The 18,664-nt window shown below is 48.0% G+C and overlaps 1 long non-coding RNA gene and 1 pseudogene across 5 annotated transcripts in view; one reads left to right on the top strand and one right to left on the bottom strand.

Moving 5' to 3' along the window:
* LOC123144632 (uncharacterized) overlaps positions 1-2,853 on the top strand; it is a 9,207-nt gene extending 6,354 nt beyond the window's left edge. For all 5 annotated transcript variants that reach the window (XR_006471779.1, XR_006471782.1, XR_006471780.1 and 2 more), the window contains one exon: positions 2,247-2,853. This is a non-coding gene — a long non-coding RNA (uncharacterized lncRNA). The remainder of the gene's footprint in view (positions 1-2,246) is intronic.
* Positions 1-18,664, bottom strand: part of LOC123144631 (uncharacterized) — a 91,384-nt pseudogene that overhangs the window by 26,031 nt on the left and 46,689 nt on the right.

Below are 18,664 nucleotides of genomic sequence, written 5' to 3' on the forward strand. Positions count from 1 at the left end.
CCTCTTCCCACTCCACCACCCAGCCCTGCTCCCACTCCACCACCCAGCCCTACTCCTTCGTCCGACTCTTCCGCTGCGCCGGACTCACCAGTACCCACCTTACCCCCTCGTGCTATTCCTACAGCAGCCCCGATTAATGATCCTCGCATGCGTACTAGGGCCAAATCAGGATTTCATCAACCCCAAGACCGCCTAAACCTTCATACCTCCGTATCTCTCACTTCTCTTCCAAAGAATTACAAAACTGCTCTACTTGATCCCAATTGGGCTGCTGCCATGCAAGAAGAATATAATGCTTTACTTCAAAACAACACCTGGCAACTTGTTCCTCGTCCTCCCAATACAAATATTGTTTCTGGCAAATGGATTTTTCGCCAAAAGTTCCACTCCGATGGGAGCCTCTCACGATATAAAGCCAGGTGGGTTTGTCGTGGCTTTTCTCAGCAACAAGGAATTGATTACGAAGAAACCTTCTCTCCTGTTGTTAAACCTAGCACCATTCGCACCGTTCTTAGTGTTGCTGTCTCCTCTTCATGGCCCATTCACCAACTTGATGTGAAAAATGCTTTCCTCCATGGTTCCCTTCAAGAAACTGTCTACTGCCAGCAACCTCTGGGTTTTGAAAATCCATCCTTTCCAACTCATGTATGTCTTCTTCAGAAATCTCTCTACGGTCTTAAACAGGCCCCACAAGCTTGGTTTCAACGCTTCTGCTCCTTCATTCAAACAATAGGCTTCACTCCATCTCTCTCCGACACCTCTCTTTTTGTGTATCATCAAACTTCTGACACTGCCTATTTACTTCTCTATGTAGATGATATCATTCTTACCGCCTCCTCTCAAAAGTTCTTAGATCATATTGTCTCTCTTCTTAGATCTGAATTTTCTATGACTGACCTAGGACTCCATCATTTCTTAGGCATTGCTGTTGTTCGAGATTCCTCCAGCCTTTTTCTTTCCCAACGCCAGTATATTCTTGATCTTCTTAATCGTGCTGGTATGCTTGACTGTCAATCATCTCGCACTCCTGTCGATACTAGTTTTAAACTTTCGGCTACCGGTGAACCCTTTTCCGATCCTACTCTCTATCGTAGCCTAACAGGTGCTCTCCAATATCTCACCATTACTCGTCCTGAAATCTCTTTTGCTGTTCAACAAGCATGTCTCTATATGCATGATCCCCGGGTTCCTCACTATAATCATGTTAAACGCATTCTTCGGTATTTAAAAGGAACTCTCAATCATGGTCTCCACCTCAATAATTCTTCTCCAAACTCGCTTACCGCATACTCTGATGCAGACTGGGCTGGTTGTCCTGACACTCGAAGGTCCACTTCCGGTTTTTGTGTTTTTCTTGGTAACAATTTGATTTCTTGGTTTTCGAAAAGACAGGTTACAGTCTCACGTTCGTCGGCCGAGGCTGAGTATCGCGCTGTGGCACATGCCGTTGCAGATACAATCTGGATTCGGCAGTTACTCTCCGAGCTACATAGGCCTATTGAGCAGGCCACTATTGTCTACTGTGACAACATATCAGCAGTCTACATGACCAGCAATCCAGTTCAACACCGACGCACAAAGCATATTGAGATTGATATTCATTTTGTTCGTGAAAAGGTTGCTCTTGGTCAGGTTCGGGTGCTTCATGTTCCCTCTACGGCTCAGTTTGCTGACATTTTCACCAAGGCACTGCCTACTAAGCCGTTTCAAGATATCTGTTTCAGTCTCAACGTCGTCGAGCCTGCCGTTGATACTGCGGGGGGATGTTAGAGTAGTCATTATGGTATACGACTTCTAGTCCAAGTCAATTTTGTACCCCTACCCCAAGTCGGTTTGTACCCTCTTATATACTCTTGTATGCCGCACCAAATCATCAATAAGCAACAGTTTTATTCAGCTTTCAACATGCAATGTGCTTTCTCACCATTTTCAGTTCATCCCTTTCTAGTTGTAGAGCATTGGTCTCGTGTTAAACTCAGCACCATCCTACATGTGTAAACATTAGTAAACCAAAACTTAATCATTAAGGTATGCAATCGAGGGTGATGTTTAGTTGAATTGATGTGAGAGATAAAATTCATGACAAGGGACTTACCAGGGGCATGCATGCGTGTATTAGACATCCTCAACTTCACCTTCTCATGGCCATCCTTGCCAAAGTGTATACGTTACATCTCAGGTCTTTTTATTTACAAGTATAATTTCCTCTTTGTATGTCGTTGGTGTCTAACACGTTTGGGGCACAGGCTGCAGCCATCTGCACTGATGATCGATGTCATATGGAAATCATGTGGGAATAAGCATGCGCTCTCCAATCTCCATGGACTCCAGTGCCTCGTCTGCCTCCATCTGCACCCGCCGCTGCAGCGTGGCCCCGGCGTCTTACTCTCCGCTATTGCTGCTGCCATGGCGTCGTAAGCATTTGTCTGCTGCTCAACTGCAGCGTACCACCACTTGAAGCGGCTGTAAGAGTCCTAGGGCAAAATCCATCCCCATGCAAGCTTCCTCCACAGGGCATGGTGGCGGCGTGCGGAAAAAGGAGTCGAAAACCTGGGCGAGGGATCTTTTCCTCTTATTTTTGTGTTTGTGAAATCGTGTGGATCCTGAGAAATTGCATGGATCTGTGTAACGTGAATGTAATTTTTTTTTCTATGTACGTGTAAGCTAAAAAGGATTTATGTACGTGTATATGCCAACTCACATGCACATATGGGTCATTTTTTGACAGAATTGAGAGATTGTTTAGAATTGAGAGATTGTTTCTGATTTGGTGCGTCGGGTATATGGGTCCACCCGGTTATGAAGATCTAACAGTTCTAGATTGATCAATGGAATTAGGCCCACTGAATTAAAGGTTGGATGTTTCTAATTATTGTGGTATTTTCTAGACTAATTATCATTTTTCTAGTTAACCCGTCAAGTACTTTTAAAATATAAATAGATACAAACACAGTGGGAGCCTCTCCCATTGTATGAGCCCTAAAAAAACATCTGGGCCTCGCATGATTTGAGCACGATCTTGTCAACATAAGCCTCCGCATTCCTTCCCAGCTGCGGCCCCAGCGTGATGTGCATTAACCGCTGGAAGGTGGCACCGGCGCTTCTCAAGCCGAAGGGCATGCAAGTGTAGCAGAACACACCACACGAGGAGATGAAGGTGTCATCTCGACATCTTTTGTCACCATATTGATCTGGTGGTAGCCCGAGAAAGCATCTAGGAAGCATAGTGGGTCGCATTCGGCGGTGGAGTCCATGATTTGGTCGATGCGCAGGAGCGGGGAAGGGGTCGTGCGGGCAGGCATTATTGAGGCTCGTGAAGTCGACGCACATGCTGACATGCGCTCCTTACTGCCATTTTTGGGGACAACAACTGGGTTGGCGAGCCACTCGGGGTGACGCACTTCCCATATGACTCCGGCCTCTTGTAGCTTGTGCACCTCTTGGACGATGAACGCCTACTTCTTCGGTGCTTGGCGACGCGCCTTCTGCTTGACGGGGCGAGCGTTAGGGCACGCCGCCAAATGGTGCTCAATCACCACCCTTGGGACGCCGGCCAGGTCAGACGCCTTCCAAGCGAACACATCTTTATTCGCCCGTAGGAAGGCAATGAGAGTGCTTTCCTGCTCCGGGGGAATGCTGGCGCCGATGGGAAGGTGGGGTCCGAGCCGTTACCATTGACTGGCACTTTCTTCGTTTCGACATGGTCCTAAGAGAACAATTGTTTTTTATTTGTAGGAGCGGCCTCCCGGGCCTCTGCCTCGTCCTCGACGGCCAGGCGCGAAGCTGCCGCGGCCTAGTAGGTGCGCTTGAGGGCTCGATCTGTGTCCTCCTTGTCCCCAGCTATAGTAATGACCCCGCGACCCTCGGGCATCTTGACGATGTTATAGCCTGGATGGGTTGCCGCCATGAACTTGGCGAGCGCGGGTACCCCAGGATGGTGTTGTATGGGAGGCCGATGTGGGACACGTTGAAGTCAATGACCTCAGTGCGGTAGTTGTTCCAGGTGCCGAAGGTGACAGGGAGGCGCACCTGCCCCAGGGGAGTAACGGAGTCGTTGGTCACCCCGGAGAAGGATCGTGTCGGCGCCAACTGATCCTAGGGCACCTGGAGCGCCTCAAAGGTCCCGAGGGAGATCACATTAAGGCCATCACCCCCATCAATGAGGGTTTTGGGGACGGAGACGTTGCTCCTGGTGCGAGTGCACATCATGGGGAGCGTGCCGGCGGCCTCTGCCGACTTGGGGTGGTCTTGGGAGTCAAAAGTGATGGCGCACTTGGGCCGTGCGCGAGGCCGCGAAGCCTCGGGTTGGGGCTACGCAATGTTTGCCCCACGAAAGAGTTGCTTGGAGTGGCGAATGGACTCAGGTGCTTGAGACCCGCCGAGGATGCACGCAAACACATGAGGTCCCTGGAGCACGAAACGTGCGGCGAACCGACCGCGGAGCTCGCCCCAGCAGGAGATCGAAGCTTCAGGAAGGCCGAGGAGCCAGGAGTGCAGGGCGCCCACAAGGGCCAGAGGGAACCAGTTTGCCATGGCCTTGGCACCACCGCCTGCTACCAGGATGCTTTGGATATAGAGCCGGATAAACTCCTCAAGGTGGGCCGCGCCGTCGTAGCGCGGGGGTAGCACTGGTCTGAACCTCGCCGGCCAATTCACTTGGCGAAGGCTGACGGTGAAAGCTGAGTATCCCCCGGCGGCCGAATAAACGGTGGGGTAGGCGGCGGCGAGTGCGGACTCGGAAGAGAGGCCACGGCGCCCGTCCCCGGAGGGCGTCGTCTGAGCGACACGGGCCGCCCCGTGGTCGGTACGACCATGAAGAGCATCGACCATGAGGTTGGTGGGGTGGAAACCGGAGTGGAGCGGAAGAGCTTCGGCACACCCCTACCCGGCGTGCCAAATGTCGGAATTAGGGCTCCGCGGACCCAAGAAAGGTTCTAACTCTCGGGTGTGCTGGAAGAACCACGCCAAACTCTAGTTCTCTGCCCACTCCATCACGACGACGCTCCCATGTGCTTGAGCGGAAAGCAAGACGAACAACAAACACATCAGTTTACCCAGGTTCGGGCCACCTTGCGGTGTAAGACCCTACTCCTGCTTTGAGGTGGATTACCTCGTGAGGGAGGATGAATATGAGTGTACAAGGAAGATGGAATTCCTCGGGAGGGCTCAGGATTCGACCCTCTCTACGGTAGCATCTAGGCTATACTTATACTGGCCTCGGTCCTCTTCCCCCGAAAACTCTAGGCGAGAAGGGTTGCCACAATGGCCAATTTTGAAGGGGGACAGGAGTGCATCCTATCCTGACTAAAGGTGGTCTTCGCCTATCAAAGCATCCTGCGATGACGCGATGTTGGGCTCGGTGATGACCTCTGTCCTGGCGAGCCTGCAATCCTGGTCTTCTTGCATCAAAGTGGCAACCTTTGGGGATTGCTTCAGGAACCCGCGCGCTGCCCTTGCCTCCATAGCACGAAAGAGGAAAGCATCCTTATCCGCGCCTGCTCCCGCGGCTCCTCGCACCGCTCCTCATGGCTCCCGTCACCCACGTGTAGTGTGAGGCGAGCTTAGCGAGCCTAGAGATATACGCCCCGCGAGGAGCCTCGAGAGGCAGCTTTGGGAGGCCGCCCTGCGTGAGGCCCTCGGGAGCTCTTGAGGACCCTTGCTGACGTTCGCCTCACGAGGTGGGGGCCCTCGCGAGGGTCTTTCTCATGAAGCCTTGAAGCTGGGCCGCGCTAGGCCTTCTGAGGTGCCACGCGATGGGCCGCAAGCAGAAGGGCCTAGGTACCCCCAGTCCCAAAGACCCGACAAATATGATTGGTATCCTCAAGAACAGAGCAGAGTGTAGGTGTGTAATCGGGCAGACCTCGGGGTAGGGGGTTGATACGTCCATTTTACATCATGTTTTTATGTTGTTATTAATTGCATTATGGACTGTTATTTCACTTTATGATACAATTCTTATGCCTTTTCTCTCTTATTTTGCAAATTTCACATAAAGAGGGAGATTGCCGGCAGCTGGAATTCTGGACCGAGAAGGGCTATATCGGAGGCATTTTCTTAATATCTCCAAGTGAGCTGAAAATTTATAGAGAATTATTTTGGAATATATTAAAATTATTGGCGAAAGAAGTACTAGAGGGGACCCACCATGCAGCCACAAGTATTGGGGTGCGCCCTGATGTTTACTATGCAACTTTATTCTTGTAGACACGTGTTGGGCCTCCAAGCGCAGAGTTTTGTAGGACGGTAGCAATTTTTCCTCAAGTGGATGACCTAAGGTTTATCAATCCGTGGGAGATGTAGGATGAAAATGGTCTCTCCCAAACGACCCTGCAACCCAATACAAGAAATCTCTTGTGTCCCCAATACACCTAATACAATGGCAAATTGTATAGGTGCACTAGTTCGGCGAAGAGATGGTGATAAAAGTGTAATATGGATGGTAGAAATATATTTTTATAATCTGAATAAATAAAAACAGCAAGGTAGCAAATAGTAAACGGGCACAAAACGGTATTGCAATGCTTGAAAATGAGGCCTAGGGTACGTACTTTCGCTAGTGCAATCTCTCAACAGTGCTAATATAATTGGATCATATAACCACCCCTCATAGTGCGATGAAGAATCACTCCAAAGTTCCAATCTAGCGGAGAACATAAGACGGAATTGTTTGTAGGGTACGAAACCACCTCAAAGCTATTCTTTTCGATCAATCTATCCTAGAGTTCGTACTAAAATAACACGAAGCTATTCTTTTCGATCGATCTAACCAAGAGTTCGTACTAAAATAACACCAAAGCAAATTCAGATTCATAATATTCAATCCAACACAAAGAAGTTCAAAGAGCGCCCCAAGATTTCTACCAGAGAAACAAAGACAGGAACATGCATCAACCCCTATGCATAGATTACCCAAATGTGACCTCGGGAATCCGCGAGTTGAGTGCCAAAACATATATCAAGTGAATCAATACAATACCCCATTTTCACCACGAGTATTCATATGCAAGACATATATCAAGTGCAATCCATAAAAGTATTCAATCCGACAACAACGAAATCTCAAAGGAAAAAACTCAATTCATCACAACAAGATAGAGAGGGGAAAACACCATACGATACGACTATATTAACAAAGCCCGCGGTACATCAAGATCATGACATCTCAAGAACACGAGAGAGAGAGAGAGAGAGATTAAACATATAGCTACTGGTAAAAACCCCAGTCCCGAGGGTGGACTACTCCCTCCTCATCGTGGTGGCCGCCGAGATGATGAAGATGGCCACTGAAGATGATTCCCCCCTCCGGCAGGCTGCCGAAACGGGGTCTAGATTGGTTTCGGTGGCTACAGAGGCTGCGGCGGCGGAACTTCTGATCTAGGTTAACCTCGATGGTTTTTGAAATTTTTGGGAATTTATAGGGTAAAGAGGGGGTGCGGGAGGCCACCGAGGTAGGCGCAACCCACCTGGGCACCTGGGCCCCCAGGCGCGCACTGGTGGGTTGTGCCCCCCTTGGGGCACCCCCCAGGTGCTGCTCTGGCCCATTGGTGGTCTTCTGGTCCATAAAAAATCCAGAAAAAGTTTTGCGGTGTTTGGACTCCATTTGATATTGATTTCCTGCGATGTAAAAAACAAGCAAAAACAGCAACTGGCACCGGGCACTAGGTCAATAGTTAGTCCAAAAAATGATATAAAGTTGCTATAAAATGATTGTAAAACATCCAAGAATGGTAAAATAACAGCATGAATACTTCATAAATTATAGATACGTTGGAGACATATCAGCATCCCCAAGCTTAATTCCTACTCGTCCTCGAGTAGGTAAATGATAGAAGAAATAATTTATGAAGTGTGAATGCTAGAGAAGTGCGCAAGTTTGATCAATGACAATTTCAATCACTTTTCCTAGCATCATGATAGCAATTCTTTCTCATAAAATTTATCATGTTAAAGTAGCAACCAATTCACATGTTAAGGTTCAAACAATGAATTCTCTTGAAACTCAACAACCTATGTTCTCAGTCACCAAGCAATTGTAATTCAACTTATTTTCAACAGAGTTTAAGTAAGAGCTCCACATACTCAACCATCACATAGTCTTCTATGATTGCTAACACTCACCGCATACACATGAGCAAACCGTTTCAACCGGACACATAGAAAGATAGGTGCTTATTGTTTTGCCTCCCAACGTATTCACCTCAAGGGTGATGTCAACAATAATAACTCATGCTACCCATATTTAACTGGACATATGTGCCTAGATCTTTCCGCACCACATGATGCTTGCCAAAAGAGAAAAATAAAAAGGGAATATAGAGAAAAACTTTGACTCTTTGCATAAAAGTAATTACTGAAAACTAAAAGATAGGCCCTTCGCAGAGGGAAGCAGAGGTTGCCATGCGCTTATTTATTTGTATGCTCAACCCCTTAGTGAAAAAGAATGTCACGTTATATTGCCCCTTATGATAGCAACATTTATTATGTAGTCTGTCGCTTTTATTCTTTGCCATCACAAGTTCGTACAACACCCAATTTTCTCTTATACTAAATGATCTAACACTTTTAGAAGCAATTTTTCTTGCCTTATTGCACCGATGACAACTTACTTGAAGAATCTTATTCAATCCTTAGGTAGATATGGTGGACTCTTGAAAAAAAGATTTGGGTTTAAGGGCTTTTGGATGCACAAGTAGTATCTCTACTTGGTGCGGAATTTTTGTCTAGAAAAGATGGGGGGAAGCACCACATGTTGAAGGATCTATGAAAATATAACTTCTATGTGAATATGAACAAACAGAAACCATCAGGTTGTCTTCCTTGTCCAACGTCAACAATTTTGGCATATAACATTTTGATGGGGGCTCACAATCACAAAAGATTTCCAAGATAGTGTATTTGCATGTGAAGGTTCTCTTCCTTATACTAATTATTCGTGAATCGCTAGTATGACCAATATTGTGATTGTCAAGCCTCAAAAGATTTCACTTTCTAAACCCAATGTGAAGCTACCACTAGGCATGATATGATTTCAACTTCATGACATTCAATTTATTCAACAATTTACTCATAGGATATAAGTGAAGCACAAGGGTAAATAACAAGCTACTCCAAAAAGATATAAATGAAGATCATGAGCATAATATTTCTTTCTCTCAAATTAATTTAAGTGAAGAAAGAGAGAATTTCTTCAAAAATACTAAAGCACGCCATGCTCAAAAAGATATAAGTGAAGCACTAGAGCAAATCCATAGAAAAGAGCTTCGTTGACGGGATGCGAATGCCACTTACCTAGCCTCCCTGGCAACTATTTGAGGACTCTATTTTATTTAAAAACTTTCAGATCTAAGTATTTTATTAAAACAAAAAGAAAATCAAAACAAAATGCAATTCCAACAATAGTACACATCATGTGAAGAAGCAAAAACTTGGGCTCAACCGATACTAACCGATAATTGTTGAAGAAGAAAGGTGGGATGCCTACCGGGGCATCCCCAAGCTTAGATGCTTGAGAATTCTTGAAATATTATCTTGGGATGCCTTCGGCACCCCCAAGCTTGAGCTTTTGTGTCTCCTTAATTTTTCTCATATCACGGTTTTCCTAAATCTCAAAACCTTATCATCCACACAAAACTCAAGAAGAACTCGTGAGATAAGTTAGTATAAACAAATGCAAAAACCTTATCATTCTCGTGAGATAAGTTAGAATCATTAAACAAGCAAACATATGCAAACAATGCAACATGACAGCAATCTGCCAAAACATTATAGTCTGAATGGAATGCAAGGAGTATCAATACTTCCCTAACTTCAAAAGTTATGAAAATTTGCCACACTGTAGGAAATTTATCAGAGCTCATTTGCAAAAAGTTTCAACATTTTATCACATTCTGACTTTTCTAGGGAATTTTTGCAACAGCGGTAAACTTTCTGTTTTCAAACAGGAACATGTATACTTGCAAAATAAGCATGGAAAGGCTATACTTGATATTTTCATTGAAAACAAAGATGCAAAACATTATTCTAAATAACATCAAGTAAATCCTAACAAAATAAAATGATTCTCCAAGAAAAACACATATCATGTGACGAATGAAAACATAGCTCCAAGTGAGGTTACCGATAATGTTGGAGACGAAAGAGGAGATGCCTTCTGGGGCATCCCCAAGCTTAGTTGATTGGATATTCCTTAAATATCACCTTGGGGTGCCTTGGGAATCCCCAAACTTAGGGTCTTGTCACTCCTTATTCTCCTCATATCGACATCTCACCCAAAACTTGAAAACTTCAATCACACAAAACTTAACGGAACTTCGTGAGATAGGTTAGTATGATAAAGAGCAAACCATTTCACTTTGGTACTATCAAAGACAAGATTAATAATTGTTTCCACACAATTTCTACTGTAGCGTATCATTTCCACAATTTATATTGAGCAATATAAGCCATAGAAACTAGAAAACAAGTAAACTATGCATTGAAAACAGAATCTGTCAAAAACAGAACAGTCTGTAGTAATCTGTACTCCATCCATATTTCTGCTTTTCCAAAAATCCTGAAAAGTTAGGACCACGTGATAAATTTGTATATTAAACTTCTGAAAAAAGAATCAACTCAAAATCACTCTTCTGTTAAAAATGAGAATTATCTTCGTGAGCGCAAAAGTTTCTGTTTTTCAGCAAGAACAAATCAACTATCACCCAAGATGATCCCAAAGGCTTTACTTGGCACTTTATTGAAACAGAAAAATAGAACACGATCAATACAATAGAATAATCATGTGAACACACAAAAACAGTAGGACGAGTGGGGCTCTGTTGGACTATATCGTCCGTTGGACCTGACAAGTGGGGCCGCGTTAGGCGGTGTCGCTGTTCGACTGTTGGGCCGTGGTTTCCTTGGGTCGTTCCTTGCATTAAACACCTGCGCGCGCCACCATGACAGAAGCATGCTATGCATGCACCTAGCAAATCCTGCTTGCATGCGTCGATGCACGCTGCCACGATGCGCTGACCTAGCCTGCATGAGCTGACGCGTGCCGCCACGATGCACTGACCGAGCCGCTTTCATGCATGCCAGCCGCCACGGATGCCGCGCGGTCGCTGCCGCTGGTTCCTCTCTTCTCGCATGCTTGTCTCCTCGATTTGGAGCATCGTTATTAGTTTCCGCCTTTTCGATCCACTCGCATCTGCACCCATTTTACTATGACAAATAAATTGAACAATATGTTTTATATTTTATGGCTGCATGTAGTAGCTAGGTGGCTACATATTTGTGGCTTGTGTAAAAAAAGAGAAGGGTTCATTGTGGCTGCATGCACTAGGTGGTTACTAGCAAAGAGAGCTCTCTAAGAAAACAATCAACAAATATGTAGATAGGGCCAACAAGCCCATAACACAATCACATAGTTCAAACTAGGAAGAACTTAATAATAGAATAGATAGAAAACTTAATAATAGAACTTAATAAAAGGGCCAACAAGCCCATAGCATCTCCAACATAGTTCAATTACAACTTAACATAACATAGACTAAAAAAGGAAAAATAGATAGAGGGTTTAGAACCCTAGCCGCCGCCTTCTCCACCTCGCTCCTCCTCTGGGTGCCCTTCACTGCTCGTCCAGGGCGTTGTCGATGGGGTACAGAAGAGTGTGCATGCGCGATGCGGTGGGGAAGATGTTGGTGTACTCCGTGAAAATGTTGCGGGTGGTGAAAGCGATGAACTCACAGCCACACCAAAACACCCGGCCGAGGAGGTAGAAGGCGTCAAATGTGTTGGTGAAGTAGGCAAGGAGAGCAACCACCACACCATTTTGGATGACCTCCTCGACGCGGAACATCGTTGGAGATCCCCGCGGGAGGTGGCAGCAGCCAGCCGCGAGGAAGAACTCAGTGAAGTTCCTTGTGGTCCCCCACCTTGATATCGCCCACACACGTAGTGTCACGGGAAACCACGGCCACCTATGGGACCAAGAGTCCCTTGCTGGTTCGGCGGGGGGATGGCACGTTGCACAAAGAGCAGAGGGGCATCGAGTAGCACGACGGCGATCACACAGGTAGTCTTTACCCAGGTTCGGGCCACTGTGAGGCATAAAACCCTACTTCTGCTTTGGTGGATTGATGGTGGAAAAATGGTGGTGAGCGCAACACGCTTGCCCGGCAGGGTTGCCTCGGGACGAAACGGCTACGCGCGTATGAATGTGTGAGGGGGTAGATTCACTAACCCTTTCTACGGTTGCCTGGGGCCTCCTTTTATACACAAAGGGGTCACCACAGTGGCAAATCAGTCATTATGCACTGATAAGATAGCAAACAGTGCTATCATACCTAACTCTGCAGGCTGACAGAGCGCATTAAATGTGCCGCTCAACGTCACATTGTAGCTTGCCCGGCAGGGCCTGCCGGGCTATTTTGCCAACTTCGCACCTGCTGGCTCGACACGTTGCAGGACAGGTGTCGCCTGTAGGTATTTCCTGTAGAAAGTGGCTGCCATGTGGCGAATAGTAACCACTTAGTCACTTTGGATCTTGACACTGCACCGATCGACGATGTGTGTCGTGGTGAGGTGGTTCTGCCTCCATAGGCCCCGGCAGGCTTTGCCGGGGCCTACGGAGGCTTGCTTCCCGGGGTGACCCCGTCCTTACTGGGCTCGCCTGCCCGGCAAGGGAGGCTTTTCCCTTAGCAATATTCTTCTTTCCTGGCTATACTTGGTCTTCTTGTGTTGCATGTTGGTCCTTAGAAGAACTGATTCCTTGTGCTCCACTCTGATCCTGGTGCTGTAGTCTTGTTCTCGTGCCTGTGCACAGTCTGGACAACGAACCTAGGGGTTTGTTGCACCGACACGTAGTGTGCACTCAACGTAGAAGCCGGTAGGGTAGAGCCTCTCCGGCACGGTGGGTGGGAAGCGGTAGATTGGTCCGGTGTACTGCATGGCTGAGGGATGTGTAGAAGAAGGAAAAGGGGTCAAAGAGCAAAAGGGCAGATGGCAGAGGATGGGAGATGGATGAGGGATGGCAGAGGCAGAGGGTGGCTTAAATAGTCGTAGTGCTATGTGTTATTTCACTGTGGCAATAACGGGGTCAAATGTGAAGTAGGCCGTTTTCACACCCACCGCGACATCGGGAGTGTACACGCGTGGGAAATTGTGGTTTGAAAAGAAGAAGAAAAAGAAGCTAATTACACGTGTGGGAATCCGTGGTCATATATATTATATGAACAAAAAGATACAATTTTGAATAGTTTGTGGCCATTTTGCCAGATAAAAATAAAATTTGCCCTTATAAATTTGGTCATTTTGCATTTGTATTGAACAAAAAGAACTAAATTTCCTAGGTAATGTCAATTTTTGTGTAATTTCAAATGATGCAAAAAACAGAGCCAACACGTTCATAGAAAACAGAGCAAACGATGCAATTCGATGGCCCAACCAGAGCTTGGTTTCCTTTGGGCCCAACAACTACGTTTTTTTTCGCGGAGTCAGTGGTGGGAAAGCAGTAGGGCACCCAACCTCGAAAGGTAGGCACCCGCAAACACCGAGCGCGGGCTCGTCGACGTCGAGGCCAGCGCGCATCAGCCCGGCAGCGGTCGTCGCGGCATCGTTCGATGGTGACGCGCGCGTCTCCCACCCGCCTATCCTCCGGTGCTTGCCGTCGGCCTGGACGTGCTCGAGGGTCAGAAGAGGCCATCAAGACATCGTCAGGGTCTTGATTCTGCTGCGCTCGCACAGGCTGCCATGGCGGGGACTGCACTATGGGGGTGGCCCCTTCTGTATGGCCAGCAGCACGAGTCGTCATCATCGCTTGGGGAGGCTGTGGCGGGCCAGTTTGTTGCGGGCCCCAACCTCGGCAAAACCGAGCACACTTTGGATGGTGACACGCCATTCGTCCATCCGCTCAGTTGTTGGCAAAAACCTCAACAACAACTGAGCCCGCGCCATGGCCTCTGTGGCTGTACTTGGCATGGGTGATGATGAAGTAGATCGCACCATCGCTCGGCTCCTGACGGTGCCCGCGGCGGCAACACCATGCCCCTGCTGCTGTGGAGCGGCCATCTGGATGGCAGGGTGGTGCGGCGAAGGCGCTCGAGAGCCAGCGGCTCCGTCGCCCGCAGCGACTTGGTCGACCCGTCCTGGGGAAGGCGCACGCGCCGCGGCCGCGCGCGTGGTGGGGGCGGCCGGAGGGCGGCGATTCACCCCGGTCCGAGCGCCGTTTCTGCGGTTGTGCCCATCGGCGAGAGGAGGGGGCACAGGCGGAATAACACCCTCACCCGTACCTTGTGGAGTGTGCTCATCAGGGCGTTGCTGATGTTGTTCTCCTCTGGTGCCTCCTACTCCTGTCTCGGCCGCGGGGGAAGTAGTGACAGCGACGCCTGCTCCGACCACATCCCCAACGGCGTCTACGTCCTCGCGTGCCTCCGCATCCCCCGCAATATTAGAGGCCGTGGGTGGCGGAGCCTTCGAGGTGGATGGATGAGCCGAAGTACCGGGTTTATTCTTGGGCGCCATGGTCACTAACGTCGTCGAAGGTGAAGAAGGTGATGAAGATGACGCGCTGCACACGCCTTCAGGTTCGCGCAAGCGAGCCCCCTACCTGGCGCGCCAAAGATGTCGTGGGAAACCACGACCACCTATGGGACCGGAGGGCCCCTTTCTAGTTCGGCAGGGGGACATCGCGTTGCACAAAGAGCAGACGAGCATGGGGCAGCACGGCAGAGATCACACAGGCAATTTTACCCAGGTTCGGGCCGCCGTGAAGCATAAAAACCTACTCCTGCTTTGGTGCATGGATGGTGGAAGAGTGGTGGTAGAGCATAGTACACTTGCCCGGCAGGGGCAGCAGTGGCTACGCGCGTATGGGTGTGAGTTATCCAACCTTCTAACGCTTTCTATCGTTGGCATGGGCCTCCTTTTATAGATTAAGAGGTTACCACAATGGCAAAGTAGTCATTGTGCACCGATAAGATAGCAAACAGTGCTATCATACCTAACTCTACAGGCTGAGAGGGTGCATTAAATGCACCTCTTAACGTCACGTCGTTGGTTGCCCGGCAAGCCTTGCTAGGCTATATTTCCAGCTTCGCACCTGCTCGCTTGACACGTCGCAGGACGGGTCGTCTGTAGGCATCTTCTGTAGAGGAAAGCTGCCATGTGGTGAATGGCTGCCACTAAGTCACTTTGCGCCTTGACACCGCACCGATTGACGACCTGGGTCATGGTGGAGTGATTCGGTGAGGTGTTGTTGCCCTCGTGTGTCCCGGCAAGCTCTACCGGGATGTCTTGGGTGCCTTCTTCTGGGGGTGGCCTCGCCCCTGCCGGGCTCACTTGCCCGGCTAGGGAGGCCCTTCTCCTGATGGTATCTTGTTTCCTTGGCTTGACTCTGGTCCTCTTGATCTGCATGTTGGTCCTTCGAAGCTCTTGGTCTCTTGTACTATGACTTGGGTTGGTGCCTCGATCCTGTGCCCATGCCTGTGCACAGTCTAGGCGACAAACCCAGGGTTTGTTGCACCGACACTATTAAATATCTTATGAGAAAGAAAGATGCTAAACCTAGACTCATTAGGTGGGTTCTTTTGCTACAAGAATTTGATTTGCATATTACTGATAGGAAAGAGCTGAGTATCCGGTAGCTGATTACTTGTCTAGGTTAGAAAATGTTCTTGATGTACCTATTGATGATAGTTTTCTTGTTGAACAACTAGCTATTATAAATGCTTCTCGTAATACTCCTTGGTATGCAAACTATGCTAATTATATTGTTGCTAAATATATACCACCAAGTTTTACATACCAACAAAAGAAAAAGTTCTTCTTTCATTTGAGACACATCTTCTGGGATGACCCACACCTTTATAAAGAAGGAGTAAATGGTATTATTAGACATTGTAGACCTGAGCTTGAACAGGAACAAATCCTATGGAAGTGTCACTCCGAGGCATATAGAGGACACCATGCTGGAGACAGAACTGCACATAAGGTATTACAGTCTGGTCTTTATTGGCCTACTCTTCAAGGATGCACGTATGTCGATGCAGCAAACATTTTTGTTTGCCGCCCGGACTCACACACAAGCTTGATGTCGATCATACATCAGGTATTTATGCATGACACAAGACAAGCCAGAGAAACAGCTCTTCGTGAGATCAAGGAGAGCATTAAGAAGATCAAGTTAACAAGAGATCACCTTAGGAAAGCATCCCTTATCGGGCAGGAGAGCCCAGCCGGCTCGAGACTGCACCTGAGGGACAAGACCAGATCACCCCGACAAGGCTTCCGGGGCCGTCAAACTCAAAGCCCGCCAGGATCCTTGCCGGCAGGCCTTCGCCAAGACGCCACCGCTCCACCTCATCACACGCTGAACATTAATGAATGCGGTGTCGAGCACTCAAGTGGCAAGGTGGATCCTCTCAGGCACATGGCGACATGCTGGAGAAGACATTAGCTTTATTGACACCCGTCCAGATGGCATGCATGCTAATAAGGAGAAGACGGATAAGCGGCGCGACAGGCTTGGTGGGCTTCAACCTCAGCATGACACCTAGCAATGCATTTAATGCACTTGTCCTAACAACCAGAGTTAGGTATGATAACACTTTTAGCTATCTAATCATACCAAAATGAATATTTTGCCACTATGGTTGCCCCTTGAGCTATGAAAGGAGGCCCGAGGAAACCTAGCAAAGGGTTCAAACTTTAGATCCTACAACACTTGTACGCGCGCCCTGCTCTTCCCGAGGCACCTTTGCCGGGCTTGAGCATGTCGTGCCTTCGTGTTCCTCCAGATCAATCCACCACATCAGGAATAGGGTTTTACGCTTCAAAGCGGCCCATCCTGGGTAAAAGAGAGTTGTCCATCACCGCGCTATCCTGCCGTTTCTACTCTTTGTGCAATGTGACCATCCCCTTGCCGAACCACAAAGGGGCACCCCTGGCCCATAGGTGATCGAGCTTCCATGCCGACATCTTTGGCGCACCAGGTAGGGGGCCTTTGCTTGTGCAAACCTGAAGCAGCAGCCAGCGCGTCGATCTTCATCACCATCTCCTCCGGCGATGGCTCCTAAGAAGAAGAGCGACACGGCAGTGCAACCATCCACTTCAAAAGCTCCAGCGCTTGCCGTCGCGGGCGTCGCAAGCACCACTGCAACAGCGGGTGGAGCAGATGTTGTGGGCGGCGCTATCAACACCGACAGTGTGGCTGTCACTCCCACCGCGACTAGAGCAGGAACTAGGACCGCTGGAACGGCCCTGCTCCCCCAACCTTCTGGTGAGGATGATCCTGCCGGTGCGGGCCAAGGCAATGCCCAGCTTCCGCCTCCCCGCCGGACCAGCGAGCGCAACCAGCGCAATGTCGATGCCCACTCTGGTGTGAGCCAAGTGTTAGAAATATGCGCTAGAGGCAATAATAAATTGGTTATTATCATATTTCCTTGTTCATCATAATGGTTTATTATTCATGCTAGAATTGTATTGATCGGAAACTTAAATAGATGTGTGAATACATACACAAATACCAAGTCCCTAGTGAGCCTCTACTGAACTAACTCCTTGATCAAAAGATGGTTAAGGTTTCCTAACCATAGACATGAGTTGTCATTTGATAACGGGATCACAACGTTAGGTGAATGATGTGATGGACAAGACCCATCCGTTAGCATAGCATATGATCGTTCAGTGTTTGCTACTTCTTTCTTAATGTCAAATACATGTTCCTTTCACCATGAGATCATGCAACTTCCGGATACCGGAGGAATACCTTCACTACAAAAAAATACACTTCCGTGATGATACGTGTTTGTCACAGTAGGTCGCGTTTTCTGTCATGCATGTATATCCATGACGATTTTATGAAAGAATCAAGATAGTCATACCTGTGCTATCTTAGAAGTGTTCCATGACATTACCAAAATTATCATCACGGAAGTGTCCACTTCCATGACGATAAATCGCGCGTCACAGAAGTGCTTTCGTCAAGGGTGACCGACACGTGGCATCCACCGTAACGGAACGCCGTTAAGCTATCGGGTCCAGTTTTGGATCCGATAACCCGTTAACAGCCCAGACCAGTGGGGATTTTCCACGTGTAAAATCATCATTGGCTGGAGGAAACACGTGTCAGCTCCGCGTTGGCACAGGTGTCACTCATCCAATGGGCGAGATGCGCCTATGATATGTTGACACATGGACCGGCGCAAAAGTGGCCCATAAAGTTTAAATGGGCCGGCCCAACTAAAGGCCCACAATATTTTGCGGACCATAATGGGCCAGCCCAGCTAAAGCCCCATGAGATTTTGCGGACCATAATGGGTTGGCCTAGGTAAAGGCCCACAAGATTTTTGCAGGACATAATGGGCCGGCCCAGGTGAAGGCCCACAAGATTTTTGTGGACCATAATGGGCCGGCCTAGCTAAAGGCCCACGAGATTTCGCCGACATTAATGGGCCGGCCCAGCTAAAGGCCCACAAGATTTTGAGGATCCTAGTAGGCCGGCGCAACAACTGAAAACTTAAATTGAGAAGGACAAACTTTTGTTTATGAACTACATAATAAACCTTAAACATGCAATTTGATGCAAACACCAAAAATAAACAGCTATTGTAGTCATGCCTAACCAAATATACACAACAAAGTTTGAAGGCTTGAGAAGGACAAACTTACATTATTGGTGAAGACAGGC

This window comes from Triticum aestivum, chromosome 6D (assembly GCF_018294505.1).
Source record: "Triticum aestivum cultivar Chinese Spring chromosome 6D, IWGSC CS RefSeq v2.1, whole genome shotgun sequence".
NCBI lineage: Eukaryota > Viridiplantae > Streptophyta > Magnoliopsida > Poales > Poaceae > Triticum > Triticum aestivum.